Below are 17,417 nucleotides of genomic sequence, written 5' to 3' on the forward strand. Positions count from 1 at the left end.
CCTTGTGGGGGCACAATAGGTGCTGAAGTCCATGTTTGTGGGCTAAATGATCAGGGACTGTCAACAGAGTTTCTTTCTTTTTGTTAAAAAAAAAAAAAAATTGAGACAGGGATCTCACTGTTTCCCAGGCTAGTCTCGAACTCCTGGCCCCAAGTGATTTTCCCATCTCAGCCTCCTGAGTAGCTGGGATTACAGGTGCGTGCCAGCATGCCCAACCCTGTGAGCAGCATTCCCGTCCGTTCCCAGCACATCGAGAGCTGCCTTTGGGCACAGCCGCGGGCAGGATGGGAGAGAGGACAGAGGCCGACAGGAGGATCCCCAGGCTCGCCCTCTGATGGGGTCTGCGCACACACCGACTCTTGGATGGACAGTTCCTCTGGCTGCAAAACTGCGGCCTTGAGGGGTGATCATGAAGGGAGGGTAGGCGTCATAACTGGTTTCCCAGGTGTCCCGGGAGACGGAGGAGGAGCTGATGGTGGGCTCAGAGGGGATAGAGATAGAGCAGGACTGCTCACCTTTGCACACCCCCAGCGGACCAGGGAGTCAGCCCCTTTCTGACTCTTGAATAGGGTACCTTGGGCTTCAATCACTCTCTCTGACCCCATTTCCTCCAGCTGAAAAATGGAGGAAATAATAGTACCTGCTTGTCAGCAGAGCCCAGAGTGGACCCTCGGATGTTCTCAATCATTGTGAGGATATCAATGATGATAATGATGAAAAAAATACATAGAATGAAACAGGGGACCTGGCCTCTCACTTCCCAGTCCCAACGGTTGTCTCAGACTCCTCCTGGCTTTGGGTTAAAGGAGACAGGATCCCATGGGCCTTAGGGATGCTGAAGGCTGGATGGGGAGTCAGGGATCCAGAGAGAGCAGATAGCCGGGCCTGTGGGAGGCAGAGCCCTTTCTTTCTTTCCAGAGAAAGAATGGCCTGCAGCTGAATCAGCCCCTCCTAGTCCCCTAGCCACCAGGCATTATGGGCCATGGCAGGGGCACAGAGGGTGGTGGCATCAGGGCAGGGCCAGCTACCATGGCGGGAGCTTGGGGTGGTCCATTGCTGTGGTTCCACCAGCTCTGGGCAGAGCATGTCCTTGTCCTGGATGGCCCAGGGACAGTTAAGGAAGCACCCGGGACAAGGAGTCAAGAGACCCAAACTCCAGCCCAGGGTCCACTTCCCGCTCACCCCAGGGCAAGCCATTCCCTGTGTCTGAGCCTCAGCTTCCTCCTCCGGCAAATGTGAGAACTGGATTAGGTGGTCTCTGATGCCACCCGACAGGTAGGCCATGGCTCTCTAGGGAAAGTGAGGTGAAGCCCCTCAGCACAGTGCCTGGCACATAGCAGGTACTTGGTAAATATCGGGGCTGCCACTCATTTGAAGTGTCCTCTGAGGATAGGAAGGGCAGGATTCCCTTCACTCTCCACCTGCCCCGGCTTCTGCCAACAAGAACAGCCTTCTCCAGGGCGCCAGAGGCTGTGAGTGAGGTATGGGTTGGCCTCCTAGGCTGGCCCTTGCGTCTTTTCAGCTCAGCCACTTCCATCCCACCCCCAACCTTGGCTGCCTCCAACATCTGGCTTTTCCCCTTCTTCCCCCACCTCAGAGCCACCAGCTGAGCCTTGATTTTCTGCAAGAGGCCCCTGTTCACTTTCTGTCCTCCTCACTGAGCCCCTGGCTGCCAGTCACCACCCCGGCCCTCAGAGATGGCGGCTGGCAGGGGTGCCAGTGGGGGTTCCCACCAACCTCCTCTCAGACCTTGGTTCTCTGGGGCCTTCTCAGGTGGTTTCACCCCTGGGCAAAGCCCAAGTCCTCAGCTAGTTTTCCCTAGAATTTTGAGTTTCTTCCGTGCTCAAACCCTGCAGACTTCAGAGATATCAAAGCCTCATCATCCCAGCACTGAGCTCTGGGCCCCACACAGAGGCCCTGCCCGCTCCCTACTCCCAGAGCTCCCAAGTTCCTGCTCAAGAAAAGGTCCTGATCCATAAAGAGGCAGCCCACAAACCTCCCGTGTGGCAGAAGAACCTTTTTTTTTTTTTTTTTTTTTTTTTTTTTGTCTCTAGGGAGGCACCCTGCAAAGTTTTATTCTTTGCAGGAAGTCAGTGCCCAGCGTGTTCCCGCTCTACAGCCAAATAAAACGCTGCTGTCTCTAGAGGGGTGGCAGCAGTCCTGCGTGGTCCAGTGAGACTCAGAAGGTTCCAGGAGACTTTCAGTCCTGAGTCCCTTTCAGTCATGGTCTTCTGAGTCTGACTCTTCTGCAGACTCGGATGCACCCTCTGGCAAGTCATCTCCCATCTGCTGGAACCTTCCCGACTGGGATTCCCACATGTATTTGATGGTCACCTTGAATTCAGCCATCTCATCCCCAAAACGCTTCAGGACGCAAGCCTGCTCGGTAGTCAGCACACCTCACAGTCGGACAGCAGGGTCACCACACCTCTCTTGAGGGCAGTGGGCAGGGCCAGCTGCATGAGCCGTGGCTCCATGGATTGGGGAACTGCTCCAGGGGCCCTGAGTCCAGGCTCACAGCGAAAGCTGCTTTGTTACCAGCTCGGGCGTAGTCCATTTCTGTGTATTTCGTAAACCATTCATTCACCTCCTCTGTGCGGTTGGTGAACAGGAGACCCACTTCACCCCTCAACCTTTTGCTGACGTGGTGCAGGTTGTCTTTGTTCTCATCTCTGACCCAAGGCCACCATCGTCACCTTGTTTTTGCCAAAGAACATCGGGCTGTGCTTCCAGGCGTTCCGGATGTCCTTCAGCTTGCTGTTCCTCACAATGGCCACAGAGAAGATGAAAAGGTACTCGTAGGTGTCCACACATTTCCAAAGCTCTTCTGTCAGGTTTTGTTTCAATTTCAAGCCTTTCTTGGCAGTTTCGGTTAAGGAGACTTTCTTGTCACGCTTGGATTTGGGCATCGCGCTGAATCCACGTGGAAGAACCACTTTTAATAGGTAACTTGCAAATACCATGGGGCATCTGAAGGGGCAGCCTGCTGGAGCCGGGGAGGGCAGATCTGGGCTGAGACTGGAAGTATGAGCTGTCACTTGCCCATCATACAGTGACAAGGGAAGGAGATGTTGTCTGAGGTCTGGGAAAAGCACAGCAAAATATGTGTTCTGGGATTCCCCACCTTCCCACGGTCCAGGGCTGTGTGAAGACAGCAGGGAACTCTGGAGCCTCAGGCAGAGGAAGCCTTTGTGGGTCATGCCCTGGGGTCCAGCAGCAAATGAGCAATGAAGCAAGCTGCCCCTAAACAGTGTGGGGTCCAGGACAAGAGTACAACTGGAGGGTCACCATCCAGCTAAACATCGCTAAACACATTCTTCCTACTTTGTTTGACAGTAAGCCTTCATAACAACATTTTTTTTTTTTTTTTTTTTTTTGAGACAGAGTCTTACTCTGTCGCCCAGGCTGGAGTGCGGTGGCGCAATCTCGGCTCACTGCAACCTCCACCTCCCGGGTTCAAGCAATTCTCCTGCTTCAGCTTCCCAAGTAGCTGGGATTACAGGCATGCACCAGCACACTTGGCTAATTCTTATATTTTTAGTAGAGATGGGGTTTCTCCATGTTGGCCAGGCTAGTCTCAAACTCCTGACTTCAAGTGATCTGCCTGCCTCGGCCTCCCAAAGTGCTGGGATTGTAGGCATGAGCTACTGCACCTGGCAAACGACAACATTTTTTCTTTGTTTTTTTTGAGATAGAGTCTCACTCTGTTACCCAGGCTGGAGTACAGTGCCATGATCTTTGTTCACTGCAACCTCCGACTCCCGGGTTCAAGCGATTCTCCTGCCTCAGCCTCCTGAATAGCTGGGATTACAGACACGCACCACCACGCCCGGCTAATTTTTGTATTTTTAGTAGAGACAGGGTTTCACCATGTTGGTCAGGCTGGTCTCGAACTCCTGACCTCGTGATTTGCTCACCTCGGCCTCTCAAAGTGCTAGGATTACAAGCGTGAGCCACCGCACTTGGCCAACAAAATTTTTAAAATTGCAGAAAGCCACGATTTTTATACAGTTAAATATATATGTGACTAAAATATTCTAATTTATTAAAATAAAAGTCAGAATATAAATTCTAACCAATGAATATTGAAGTAGAAAATTAAGATTGTTTAATTGAATCTAATTTCTTTCTTTCTTAACTTTTTTTTTTGTCTCACTCTGTTGCCCAGGCTGGAGGGCAGTGGCACAAGGATAGCTCACTGCATCCTCAAGCTGCTGGGCTCAAGCGATCCTTCTGCCTCGGTCTCCTGAGTACTGGGGCTCAGTTGCACACCACCACTCATGTCTTTTTTTATTTATTATTTTTTTTTTTTGTAGAGACGGGGCCTTGCTTTGTTGTTCAGGCTGGTTTCCAACTCCTGGCTTCAAGCAGTCCTCCCGCCTCTGCCTCACAAAGTGCTGGAATTACAGGCATGAGCCACCTCGTCCAGCCTGATTCTAAATTTTTTATTTAAAATTTTATAAATCTAAATATTATGATATATTTTGATAAAATATAATGCTTTGTAATTTCAGTGTTCACCGTCCATCAAATTACCAATGTAAAGAGTTACTATCAAGTTTCATGCATATTCCATCTAGACCTGCCTTTATACAAATAAGAATCATATAAAGGCCGGGCACGATAGCTCACCCCTGTAATCCCAGCACTTTGGGAGGCCAAGGCAGGTGGGTCATAAAGTCAGGAGTTTGAGACCAGCCTGGCCAACAGGGAGAAACCCTGTCGCCACTAAAGACACAAAAAATTAACCTGGCTTGGTGGCACACGCCTGTAATCCCAGGTACTCGGGAAGCTGAGGCAGAAGAATCACTTGAACCCAGGAGGCAGAGGTTGCAGTGAGCCGAGATCGCACCATTGTACTGCAGCCTGGGCAACAGAGCAAGACTCCGTTATCAAAAAAAGAAAATTATATGAATTATTTAGTAGAGCAAAGTGTTCCTCATATGCAACGTGCATTCATTTGAATACTACACTGATTTATGAGTACCTCTGGTACTCACAAAGAAGAAATAAGGACAAGGATGCTCACCACTACAAGGAGATTTTATATAAGAATCCATTTAATTGTTCTTGAATGTTTTAAAAATATTAATAATCTAGTGCATGTACACTATTTGAAAGAAATAATCTAACAAGTATATCTATTTTTTCTTTCAGTTACTTCTGATTTTTTGTAATTAGGATGGAGCGGTGACTTCCAAGCTTCTTACACGGCAGACTGGGAACCGGAAGTTATGCTCCCCATTCATTTTTCATTTCACCCCGGCGCTTGCACAAAGTCCATCTCCGCCACTGGCTAGTGCAGACGCAGTTACTTTTTGTTTCAAACACTTAGAGCAAGAAGTCCACGACTGGGGCCCGATTGCTGTAATCACAGAAGTGTAGAGCGGAAGTTTGAAGCTGTGGGTTGCGCCACGCAGCACTTGGTACTGGAGCCTGCGTGACCTAGGCTGTCATGGGTTCTCCAACAAAGAAAGCGTCAGTGTCATATCCTTGTCATGAGGGGCCTGGGGCAGGGATTCCTCTTGCTGGCTCTGGAAGCAGTACTGCTTTGAAGGGTGTTGAGCAGAGAAGTGACATGTGAGACTCTCATGTTAGAGACCACTGAGGCAGCAGATCAGAGGGCAGTGAGGAGGCTGGAGGCATATTAGAGGGAAATGTCAAAGAAATTTCTGGGTGAGAAAATTAGAAGCCTGGACTAGAGAATTAATTGTGAGTAGAGAGATACAGCAAGAGGTTAAGGGAGAGATTTAGGAAGCAAGACTCTTGTCCTGGACCCCACACTATTTAGGAGCAGCTTGCTTCATTGCTCATGCTTTTTCCATGCTTTCTAGAACCTCCTCTCCAAGGTTGGGGCTAGGGGCAAGGCATCAACAAATAATCATACAACTACAGTAAGAGAGGTTCACAATCAAGGACAAAAGGTGATAGGGACCAACCCAGTCCTGGGCTACCGCAGCAGTTAGTGACTAAGAGGAGGCAGGGTTTGGCGGACCCTCTCCATGCAGTGCTGTGCCTTTAAGTGCAGCGAGGACTCTGGGTTGGACTTCTGGGGCACTGCTCCGGGGTGGGTGCAATGCAGAGGACAGGCTGGGGGCTGGGGCCAGGGAGGAGCATCGAGTGCCAGAAGCAGGGCCTGCTTGGTTTGGGGCCGAGGGCCCAAAGGCATCAGGCTGGACGAGGTGACCTCACAGGGAGCCCTTCCAGCTTCAGGCTCTTTCCCCTGATGGCAAGGGCTAACCCTCCGCCAGCGTCCCCCACACTCCACCATGTCTACACCTGGCAGCTCTAGCAGATGGTTATCTCCCCTCCCCCACCCCACACCTCACCCGGCCCCGCCTGTCCGTCTGCCAGTCTGCCAACAGCCCCACTCCTGGCCTTTCATCTCATGCCACGGCAGCCAGGCTGATGCTGCAATCCCCCGCCCCCCGGCTGTCCAGCTCCACAGCTTCTCCTGAGCTTGGCCCCCATAGGAGCTGGAGACCCGGGACCCCCAGGGCTTTGGCCCCCTGCTGCTGACCTGCCCAGGGTGGTCTGGGGGGCATGGCCCCTCCTCAGCCTGTAAACACGCACACACAGACACACCTTCCCAGGGTCACATGAGCACACACCTTGAGGCTCACCACCACTGTCCTTTCCTCCCTGGGCAGCTTCCCTCCATCACCACCCCCCCAACACCTTGGGACTCCTCCTGTCTCTAGAGTCCTTTTCCTGCCCTGTCCTTTCTGACTTGAAGGCCCAGGCAGCCATGGGGAGGCAGTGAGGCGGCAGGAGGAGACTTGGCAATCAGAGGCACAGACGCTGCTGGCGGTAGCAGCCATTGTCTTCACCTGAATCTTCTCCTTTTCCTTGGATTGGCAGAGGCAGGCAAGCACTGAGGCGAGGGGATGGATGAGCTGACCCACGGCAGGTGAGGAGGACCAGCTCCTCAGGTGAACAGGCTGCCACCCCAGGCATCGGCTCCCTTCCAGCCCCAGCCCCATTCCCAGGGCCTCGGGTAAAGTTCAGGCTGAGACCAGCTGGCACTGGTGGGGAGGGGGCCAGGATAAGTTTTCGGTGCTGCTGATGATGGCAGCCGCCCGCCAGGGGGCTGGGAGAGAAGCAGATGATGCTTTGATGAGGGCAGGGGTGCTGAGGCAACAGCTCAAAGTTGCCCTCTAGGGCTTGCTGTGAAGGAGGTATGGAGGAGGCAGAAAAGGCTGGAATATTACTCCTCTGGTGGGGGGGGGTGAGTCCTAGCCATGGCAGAAAAGAGCAAAGCCACATCTGGCAGAGCAGGGCAGAGGCTTTGTCCAGAACCCTCCACCGGAGTCCCACCTGCAGCCTTGGGCACAGATAGTTGGGCATGGCCTGAGCTCTGCTGGCCACGGCCATCCAGGAGCCAGGCGAGTATGTGTGGGTGCGTCCTCCTCGGGCCAGGGGGCCCTGAGGGCAGACACCACGTCTTCTGCACCTTCCTACCTGCTCCACCACAGTGTCAGAAGGCACTGCCTGCTGCCAGTTACAGCCAGGCGCCTTTCCTGAAGCCCTGGTTCCCTTCATTCACCGCCCATTACCTACTGCATCCTAGGAGCTTCACAGGGACAGGAGGGGCAGGGAGCATTGTCATCACCCCCAACTGTCTTTGGGTCAAGGAGACCAAAACAAAGGCAGTCTGAGGAGGGGGGTCCTGGGGGCTGGGAGTTCCTCAAAGCTACCCAGAGGAAGTGTGGCTGGAGGAGAGAACAGAGGATGGGCAGGGATGAGGGAAGAGAGGACCCACTGCAGCAGGGGAGAGGGCTGTGACCAAGCCACAAGAGCACGAGGGTGGGCGGACGTGCTGACCACCAGCGCTGAGACCCACTGCCTGGGGGAAAGTGGCAGGAATAAGGTGTACCTGCAGAGAGGAGGCAGAAGAATGACTCCCGGGGCAGGAGAGGCCTTGGGGAAGGAATGAAGGGAGATTCATATTTTACTGTTTCTTTTACTACACTGTTGAATCTCATACAAGAATGTATTACTCGTGGCATTAAAAAAAAAGAATGGTGAAATTTAAATCATGTGTTGAGTTTAGTTAGTAGTGTACTTTTTTTTTTAAGACAGGGTCTCACTCTGTTGCCCAGGCTGGAGAGCAGTGGCACGATCATAGCTCACTGCACCCTCAAACTCCTGGGCTCAAGTAATTCTCTTGTCTCAGCCTCCCAAGCAGCTGAAATTACAGGCATGTGCCACCACAGCCAGCTAATTTTTAAATTTTTTATAGAGACAGAGTCTCACTCTGTTGCCCAGGCTAGTCTCAAACTCCTGGGCTCAAGCGATCCTCCCGCCTCGGACCTCCCAAAGTGCTGGGATTATAGGTGTGAGCCACTGTGCCTGGCTCAATGTTTGTTTTTTTAGCTATGACAAACGTACTCTGGAGATACAGGATGTTAACAATAGAAGAAACTGGGTAAGAGGTGTATGGGAATTCTCTATTTGCAACTTTTCTGTACATCTAAAACTATTCTAAAATTAAAATGTAGGTGTTAAAATATATAATAAACACACACAAAAAAATGCCTCACTGAAAGTGCTGCCTCCAAGAAAGCCCATGAGGTTACCCCGACACACTGATGGCTGGCATCGCCTGATGGGTAGGCACAGGGGGAGCAGGCCACCTGCAGGGGAGGGGATCTCGTTGCAAAACGCAGGTGGGTGGCGACAGTCTACATGCTTGACCAGTGGGTACCAGGGAGCTTTTTCTTGATGTGTCAAGGAAATTCTAGGCTATTGGTAAGCCAGGCTGCTAGCCAATCCAGTACAGTGTGATGGGGGTTATGGTGCCAAAATTCAGGAGCTGTGAGAGCATGAAGCGGGGACCCTCACCCACACATGGGGAGAGGTAGCATCTCATGCCCGAAGAATGTTCATTTCACCCCGACGCTTGTACAAAGTCCATCTCCGCCACTGGTGCGCAGACGCAGTTGCTTTTTATTTCAAACACTTAGAGCAAGAAGCTCCCGACTTCTTTTTTTTTTTTTTTTTTTTTTTTTTTTGAGACGGAGTCTCGCTCTGTCACCCAGGCTGGAGTGCTGTGGCCGGATCTCAGCTCACTGCAAGCTCCGCCTCCCGGGTTCACGCCATTCTCCTGCCTCAGCCTCCTGAGTAGCTGGGACTACAGGCGCCCGCCACCTCACCCGGCTAGTTTTTTTGTATTTTTTAGTAGAGACAGGGTTTCACCGTGTTAGCCAGGATGGTCTCGATCTCCTGACCTCGTGATCCGCCCGTCTCGGCCTCCCAAAGTGCTGGGATTACAGGCTTGAGCCACCGCGCCCCGCCGCTCCCGACTTCTTGGAGGAAAAGGGAGGAAGATCTGCCCTTAGCTCCTTCTGGAGGGGTGAGGGGTACGGGGTGTGGAGCTCAGGGGAATGGCAGCTCAGGGCCATGGACAGAACCTGAAGTTCAGAGTCAAGCAAACCTGCGGGAAGTCCAGACTCCTTACTCGCCGTGTTTTTGGGCAAGTCACTTCAACTCTTGGGGCCTCAATTTCCTCATCCATAAAATGGAGATGATCACTCTATCTGTCCTGCTTGGCTCCCAGAATTGTAAGCGTCACATGAGACAGTCATTGTGAAAGGGTTTGGCATGCGGCAGAATCACTCTGGAAAAATGAGCATCGAGTCCATAGTGAGTTGAATGGTGGGGGCACCATCTCTGCCCTGTACCAGAGTCAGCTCTGACCGTCCACAGTCCTGGATGCAGAGCTCAGAGGAGCTCCTCCAGCCAGGACCCTCCCCAGGAGCAGGCGCCCTCTGCATCATTGCTGGGGGCAGATGCCAGGCCCTTCCTGAGCCCCTGGGAGATGGGCCAGCATCCCCCACGGTGGGTGGAGGGCAGGCAGTGGGGGCCTGGGAGAGCTAGCTGCCAGGGCTGGGAAGATGCTGAGGTGGAGATGGAGGTATCTGTGAGGGCTCAAGCCCAGGGGGGAAAAAATTCTTGCTGGAGCTGTATAATTAAAATCCTATTAAGCGGCGCCTGGCAGTCTCCTATCAACCCCCACCAAGGCTCCACCGACGAACCCTCGCAGCAGCTGAGGCACCCCGCTCTCTGGGCAGTGGCTTTGGGGCTGGCTTGGCTGGGGGAGCGCTGGGGGCCAGGCCGGCTTTGGGCAGAGTCAGGGTGGGCCAGGGTGTCTCAGGGGAGGGGAGTGTAGTCAGGGCTCCGACCCAGCCTGCGTCTGGGCCGGGCATCCCTGCCATCCTCCCTCTGTCCCGCGAGCACTGAACGTTCTTCTTCCACCCCCTCAGCCCCTGGGCTTGGGGCTAAGGCACTGGCTTTCTGGCTTCCCATCTGCCCTCCTCCACTTCTCTCCGCTCGCTTTTCTGGGCCCTGGAAGGCAGCTCCTCTGAGCCCTCGCTGAGCCGAGGCAGCTGTCTGAGGAAACCCCTGCACACCCTGCTTTCTGGGAACTGGCTTGGGACAGGTTCGACTTGGCAAAGCCAGGAGGGCCAGGGTGGGCACCGGGGAGGGGAGGGCAGCCCATCTGAGGTGACTGTCTGAGGTGACATCCCTTTCTTCTCCTCTCCTTAGGTTCCAGGTGCCCCCTTTCCAGGCAGTCTGCCAAGACTCTCCCACCCAAACCCTATCTACCCTTTTCCCTGTGCCCCATGCCTCAATAGTCACTCAGTCTGCACGCTGCTGCCTTGCCCTGTGTCTATATCTTGAGTACATTGGTGTCTTGGCTCCCCCATCAGACTGGTTCCTGCCTCCCCTGTCACTCTGTGGGCTCCCTGCAAGCACTGTGAGTTCCATGAGCCCGAGGATTGATTGGTCTCCCTGCAGGAAGGGCCCTAACCAGAGAGGTATGGTGTCCAGCCAAAGCGCCAGAGTCCTGGGCAGGAGGAGCGGGGCCTGGGCCTAGGGGCTCCCCACCAATCCCCTCTGAATGGCCTGTAGAAGAGCTTCCAAAGCAGGGCTGATGAAATGGGGGCAGGGGCAGAGAATGGAGGAGCTGGCTGGGCCCTGGTCCTCACTCTCTGAAGAAAGAACCCCAGCACACCGGAGGATTTCTAGGTCTGCCCCCAGCCTCAGCCCCTGTCCCTTAGCGCTGCCTCTGGGGCCTAAAATGGGGATGGATGCTATAATCCCCTCAGAGGGGCATGGGGGCCTGATGTAATCCTACCCCTCAGCCCTACCCCAGGTGCCAGCCCAGGATGATGATGGCAGGTGAGAGTGGAGGGAGGAGCAGGAAGATGGCCTCGAATACCAGCTGGTGCAGGTGGCCTGGCCCCACGTGCCCTTCCCAGAGCTTCCTGGACTCCCTCCTGGGTCACAGCCCTAGGACTTCAATCCCTGCCTCCACACCAGACTGATCCGAGACCAGCCCACAATGGATGGGGAAGCTTTCCTTGACTCCCTCCAGCCTCTAGGGGAGAGGGTTTCACCCCCCTCTCGGAATCCCTCTAGGATCTCAAAGGACTATCAGGACCATGGCTCACTGCCCTTTTACTTCTCCACTGGGTTCTGCCAGTTTCTCAGGCGCCACTTCACCACCCAGGATGCCCTTCACCATCCAGAGGGACCCCCTTCCTGCCGGTCTCTGGTCCTTGTAACTGAAGAAATGAGCACAGCTCACCTTTTAGCCTGAAGAGGGGGAAAAGTGGGAAGGGGAGACCCCCATCCCCATCCCCACACCTCAATATTCACTGAGTCTGCACGCTGTTGCCTTTCCCTGTGTCTATATCCTGAGCACATTGGTGTCTTGCCTCCCCCATCACTCTGAGGAGCTCCCGGCAAGGAATGTGAGTTCCATGAGTTCCCCACTCTGGCCCTCCAGCATCAGCCTGGCATCTCAGGGAGTCAAAAGGCGATGGTTCTAGTCTGAACTCTGCTGCTAACCAGCTCTACGGCCTTGGCAGCCATCACACCTCTCTGGGATTCCATTTCATCATCTTGACGGATCTACGGGTGTAGAAACGGACTCATCTCCCCACCGCCCCCATGCTGCTTTCCCTACTCCACCCCCTGTAACCCCACCCCATCACCTCCCCACGAGTTAGCCACTCCCCATGCACCCCCATCCCACCAGGTACCTACCCAACTCTTGGCCATTCCATTTCAACAAGCATTTATGAAGCACACATGAGGTACCAGTGATGGGGTCACAAATACAAAAGCAGGTCTATGGCCATTGCACTAGCTCCCCACTCAGGTCACTTCGGGGAGGGATGAGACTCGAAATCAAAAGAAGGCCACTCAGCAGAACCGTAGAGATTGTTGGATGCTCCATGCAGATTTATGCAAATGTGAATACAAATGAACCAAGGAGGGACAGGGCAGTTTATGGACCAATTTTGTTTCTGAGTATAGATTTGATGTAATGTTCAAACTGTAAGGGACTTTGGCCATGATCCGGTGAAACTGAGGCCCAGGGAGGGAAAATGCCACACCCAAGGCCTGTAGCACACAGGTAACGCACCAGGACCTGGGCGGGGCTCTGTCACCAAACCAAACAGAAGAACTGGGCCTTCTTGGGAGCTGGGGACATTCTCCAAACTCCCCCAGAGTGGGGACAGCCAAGAGCATTGTAGCCACCCAGGCTGCATGAGACTGAGCCCTGACACATTGACGCCCAAGCCTCAGGTCAGTTCCAGAGCGGACACATCCCTGCCTTAGAGGTCTGGCATTCTAGGTGGGGAGTGGGCAGGAGTCCCCTGACAGCAATGCAAGGCACGGGAGCCACGCCCCAGAAATGTGTGAGCTTCGCTGCTTGCTGATGAGGGCCAAGGAAAGAGAGATTCATTCTGGCAGTGGGGACTCAAGGAGGGTTTCCTACAGGGGAGGCGGATATGGACAGAAGGGAGGCTCATCCTGGATCTCCCGGGAGCGGGTTGGCTTAGTACTGCCCTTCTGTGCAGGTCAACAACACAGACTCCTTTACCCCTGTAAAAGCCACTGTTCTGGTCCAGGCGCCTCATTGGAGAACAGGAGGCTCAGAGAAAGACAGGACACCCCCACTGAGTCCTGCCACAGCCAAATCCCCTGCCTTCTGCCCTCTCCTTTCCGAGTCACGTCATGCGGCCCTGGCCACTGACAAGGAGTCACCAGGCCTAGAAGGCTCTGAAAGACCTTTTGAGGAGACAAGGTGGGGACAGAAGGGAGGGACAGGAGTCAGGCTCTGAGGTCCTGGTTCCCTCTGCTTCCTGACTTCTCCCCCTCCCCCTGGCAGCTCTCCCCCTTAGATCACAGTCGAGACCCACACAGCTGCAGGGGCAAAACTTGGCTAGTGGTGGCCGCACACCTGGTCCAAAGCTGCGGTGATGTCACCTCTGGTTTTCCAGAATGTGGGATCTTCTCATGATGACAAAGTCCACAGATGTTTCATTCCATGCTGAGGACAGTGTGGAGGGGGAAGGCTGTGGGGTGGATGTGAGAGATGCCCCACTAACCCAGAGAGGGAACCAGAGGACTGGGCAGGGCAGAATGCCTGCTCCTGGAGTCACCGCTTATCTCAAAGGCCCTCATCCACAAAAGTGCGAAGTTCTTCCTGAAGTCTGCCCTCCGTCTCTCGTGCTGCAATGTTAACTCTTGTATGTTCATAAAGTCATTAATACTGAAAAACTCAACTAGTAACCAGGTAAGTATTTCTCTCCTGTCATAGGCCCGGCACCCCATCTGTCAATAGGAGCCATAAGAGAAAGTTACCCTAAGCTGCCAGCACTTGGGAAGGGGACAGCTTAGTGCCCAGCGCATTTTCCCTGTACAGCTCCTGCACTTCTCATCCACTCCCCACTCCCTAGCCTGCCCCTTTCTCTCGGGAGTCCTAATTTCACTGACTGTGTTCTCCAGATTCTCTGCTTTTCCCTCTACACTGTGTGATCCCACTGGACAAACCATTTCCCTCTCTGGACCTCAGTTTCCCAGTCTGTAAACAGGGGGGCATTCTTCCCCTTTGCTGGGGGGTGTCTCAAAGATCTCACAGCCCACTAAGCCCCAGTCAGCTGAGTCAAGCAGGGTCAAGGAGCTGGCTTTGCTCCCAGACCACAAAGAGAAGCCTCTGCTTTCCCGAGGAGAAGCTGAGGTTCGGGGTTTCTCTCTGGTCCCGGAGGGCAGGGCTGTCCTAGCTGACAACATCAGCTCGGCGCCCTCCCAAGCCATGCCAGTGTCAGCATCCTCCTCTCACCCCACCCCACCGTATCCCAGCCTCACTCAGGGTGACAGCATCACCTGCCCCTGCCCACAGCAGGGGCCTCTGGCAAGCTGGTGAGCGGACAGGTGTGGGGTCCCTCCACTCCCCAAGTCCTATTACCTGAAGTGCCACCGCCCTGACTCTACAGTAATTGGGGGGCTCATTTGCATTTTGCCTATGTGTGATTTCAGAGAGGCACCCTGCCCACCCCTTTCTATGGACTCAGCAGCTGTTTGCCCAAACCCACAGCTTCCTTCCAAGGGAAGGAGAGAAGAGCTCGGGGAAGGCAGGAAGTGGGAGCTGGGGATGGGCACTGGGCCCCCAGGTTCTCCAAGGAAGAGGAGTCTTGGCAGGGCCCTGGGACCTTGTGCCAGTGCTGGCTCGGGAGCCAGGGTGGGGACGGAGGGGGTGACGTCCTCCACCTCCCCAGTCTCAGTTTCCTCATCTGTAAACTGGAGCTAATGACACTTAACGAGCGAGGGGGGTGGGGGGCATGTAATTAGCTCCTGCTGGCTCTGGGCTTTGAAGTGGGTTGGAGGAGGGGGTGGCTGGGCGGGGTGCAGGTGGGACAGAGTTGGAGGCCCCAGTGCACTGGCCTGCAGTGGGGAGGTGTTGGTCCCAGGGATCCTCTCCCATCTAGGGGAGATAAGAAAGCTGAGATCACACACCTAAAGGAGGCCCTGGAGGCCAGGGCCTGTGGCACAGAGATCCCCAAGTGTGAACAGAGAGTGCCCCAGGCCACCTAAGAAAGGAGCTGGTGCCCCCCAACCCTCTATTAGGGTGGGACTCCTGGGCTGAGGGGCGAGGGAGTGGGATCCAGAGCCAGGAGCTCTCTGACACTGTGGTTCTTGTATCCCATGACCCACAGTGGCCTGGCACACACCTGGGCACACACAGGGCATGTCTCCATGGGCCAGGGCAATAGCTCCTGTGCAGAGGCTCATGAAAGAGAACAGGGATGGCGGGAAGGAAGGAGGTTATGGGGACTGAACCCAGAGAGGTGAGGACAGGAGGGAGGGAGCCACCACCTCCCACGCCCTTGGCCTTTCCGTTTGTCCCATGACGTCAGGGCTGAGTCACTGGGAGAGGCTGCTGTCCAGCAGGGGTGGGAGGACCCTGGGGACCAAGGCCTGGACACCATCCCAGGACAGGCAATGTGTGGGGCACCTTTGGCCTGGTTGGCGCTGTCCAAAGGATGCAGGCTTGAGCCAACCATCCACAGTCCAGCCACCCACGCCTGGTGGGCAGAGCTTTGGACGGGCTCAGGAGGCCCCAAAGGGCCATCTGGGAGGGTCAAGAAGTCATCTCTGGCATCTCCCTGCCTCTGGACAGATTGACAGTGAAACCATCCAAGATACACCAAAATATATCGAGACTTCCTTCTTGATGTCAAACCATGAGTTGTCGTATTGCAAGCTCCACCCACTGGCTCTTCATCAAGGGTAAAGACCAGGTGGTCGCTCCCTTCCTGGGACCCCTCTCTCTCTCATCATGCATTCTCTCTCCAGCTCCTTTTCCAATAGGTGGTGCCTGGAGGTGGTTGAGTTTGGCAAATGGATTGATTAAATGTGCTCCCATCCACTGCCGCACAAAGCCGAAGACCCCAGGATTTGCGACCCAGTGATTTGTTTGGTGGAGCCCTAAAACCATAAATATATGTGCTAATTTGGTCTCCTGAATAGAAATAAGAACTGTTCATTCATTCATTCATTTCACAAATATGTATTGATATCTACTAGGCACCAGGCACTGTTCTAGGCGTAGGGATACGATAGGAGAGAAGATGGGCAGGAGCCCAGCCTGGAAGGCTCCATCTCTAGCCAGAACAAGAGTGTGGGGAAGGGGCCAGAGCCCTTCAGAGCAGAGGGGACTGTTTCCAGAAGAGGCCGCAGAGCGGGAAGATTGCAGCTGAACCGTGAAGTTCTGGGTGGAGACTCCACTCGCCATAAATCCCAGAGACCCATCAACGGAGGTCCTCTGAGACCGGGACACCACTTCCCCACTGGCCACCCTGGCCCTGCCGAGCCTGGGACTCGCCAGCTGGAACATCTGGAACAACTGATGTGGTGTTCCACCCACCGCTCCGCACTCCCACCCCAAGTGTGTGCTGGGGAGGGCGGCAGGCCAAACGAATGTGACGCCGGTCTGTGCAGCTTCGTAAGCCTCCTTGAAAGCCAGGTTTTTTCTGTTTTCTCTGTTGACAGCCCAAAGAGCCGAGGGAGAGGAAGCTTCCGAAGTTCTCAGGAGCCAGCTCAGAAGCTCCTGAGAGCTGGGTAGATGGACCTCAGCACACTTCCAAAATGAGACCCTTGGTCTGGGAAGGTGGAAGCATATCGCCCTGCTGGACTGAGGGGTCTAGGCCTGGGCTACCCCTTTGGCTTGACAAGGTCTGAAGAGTGTAAGCCCTGGACATTCCAACCTGTGGGGACTGCTGAGACCACTCCTTTCCTCTGTGCCGCCCTCCTATACATGCTCATCCCCACCCCACTTGGCGTCTGGCTCCTCTGTCCCAATGTCTCTGAATAGCTCTGCCGCCGCTTTGTCTCTCTCCCAATGCGTCTGTGACCTATAGGGAGGAAAATCCTGGAAAGGGCTTTATTGGGTCAATGGACAGAATTGGAATATAAATGTGTGGATGGTCGATGAGATCAAATAGTCTATCAAAGCAAATTTATGAAACCGATAACTATACTGTGGTTAAGGAAGAGAATATCTCTATTTTCAGGAAATACACACTGAAGCATTTCGTGGTAAAAGGCCATGATAGATGTAACTTACCCTCAAATTGTTCAGGGGGAAATCTATATGTACATATGTATGGATGTATATAGAGAAAGAATGATAAAAGTAAATGAGGTGAAATGTTAACAGTAGATCAGTCTGAGTGAAAGGCATAGGGTCCTCTTTGTGCTGTTTCTTTTTGCAGCTTCTGAAATCGTTTTGCCCTCTTGCTCTGCTTTTCCCTGGACCCCTCTCCTATATAGCCCCGAGTGCTCTCCGTGTCTTTTCCTCATTCACTCATCCCTAGGACAGTGCTTGAGCCATCGCGGACACTCAGGGCATATGCGGGCTGTGCTAGATGCACTCCTGTCTTTCTGTCTTTGCATCTATGTCAACATCTCCATTCATTCATTCTTCAGTCATTCACTTATGAGTAAGCACCCTTATCACTCTGTTTGCATCCCCTTGGTAACCCTGGATCTTTGTGGGAGACAGGAGGACCCACTTACAGAGCACATCACGGTGGGTCTCGGTGGTTCTGAGCGGGTCT

At 54.0% G+C, this 17,417-nt stretch overlaps 1 protein-coding gene and 1 pseudogene across 1 annotated transcript in view; both read right to left on the bottom strand.

Moving 5' to 3' along the window:
- PDK2 (pyruvate dehydrogenase kinase 2) overlaps nucleotides 1-17,417 on the bottom strand; it is a 254,121-nt gene that overhangs the window by 160,161 nt on the left and 76,543 nt on the right. The gene's annotated exons all lie outside the window — the stretch shown is intronic.
- On the bottom strand, nucleotides 2,218-2,909 carry LOC126939890 (mRNA turnover protein 4 homolog; annotated as a pseudogene).

Source organism: Macaca thibetana, chromosome 16 (assembly GCF_024542745.1).
Source record: "Macaca thibetana thibetana isolate TM-01 chromosome 16, ASM2454274v1, whole genome shotgun sequence".
Classification (NCBI taxonomy): domain Eukaryota; kingdom Metazoa; phylum Chordata; class Mammalia; order Primates; family Cercopithecidae; genus Macaca; species Macaca thibetana.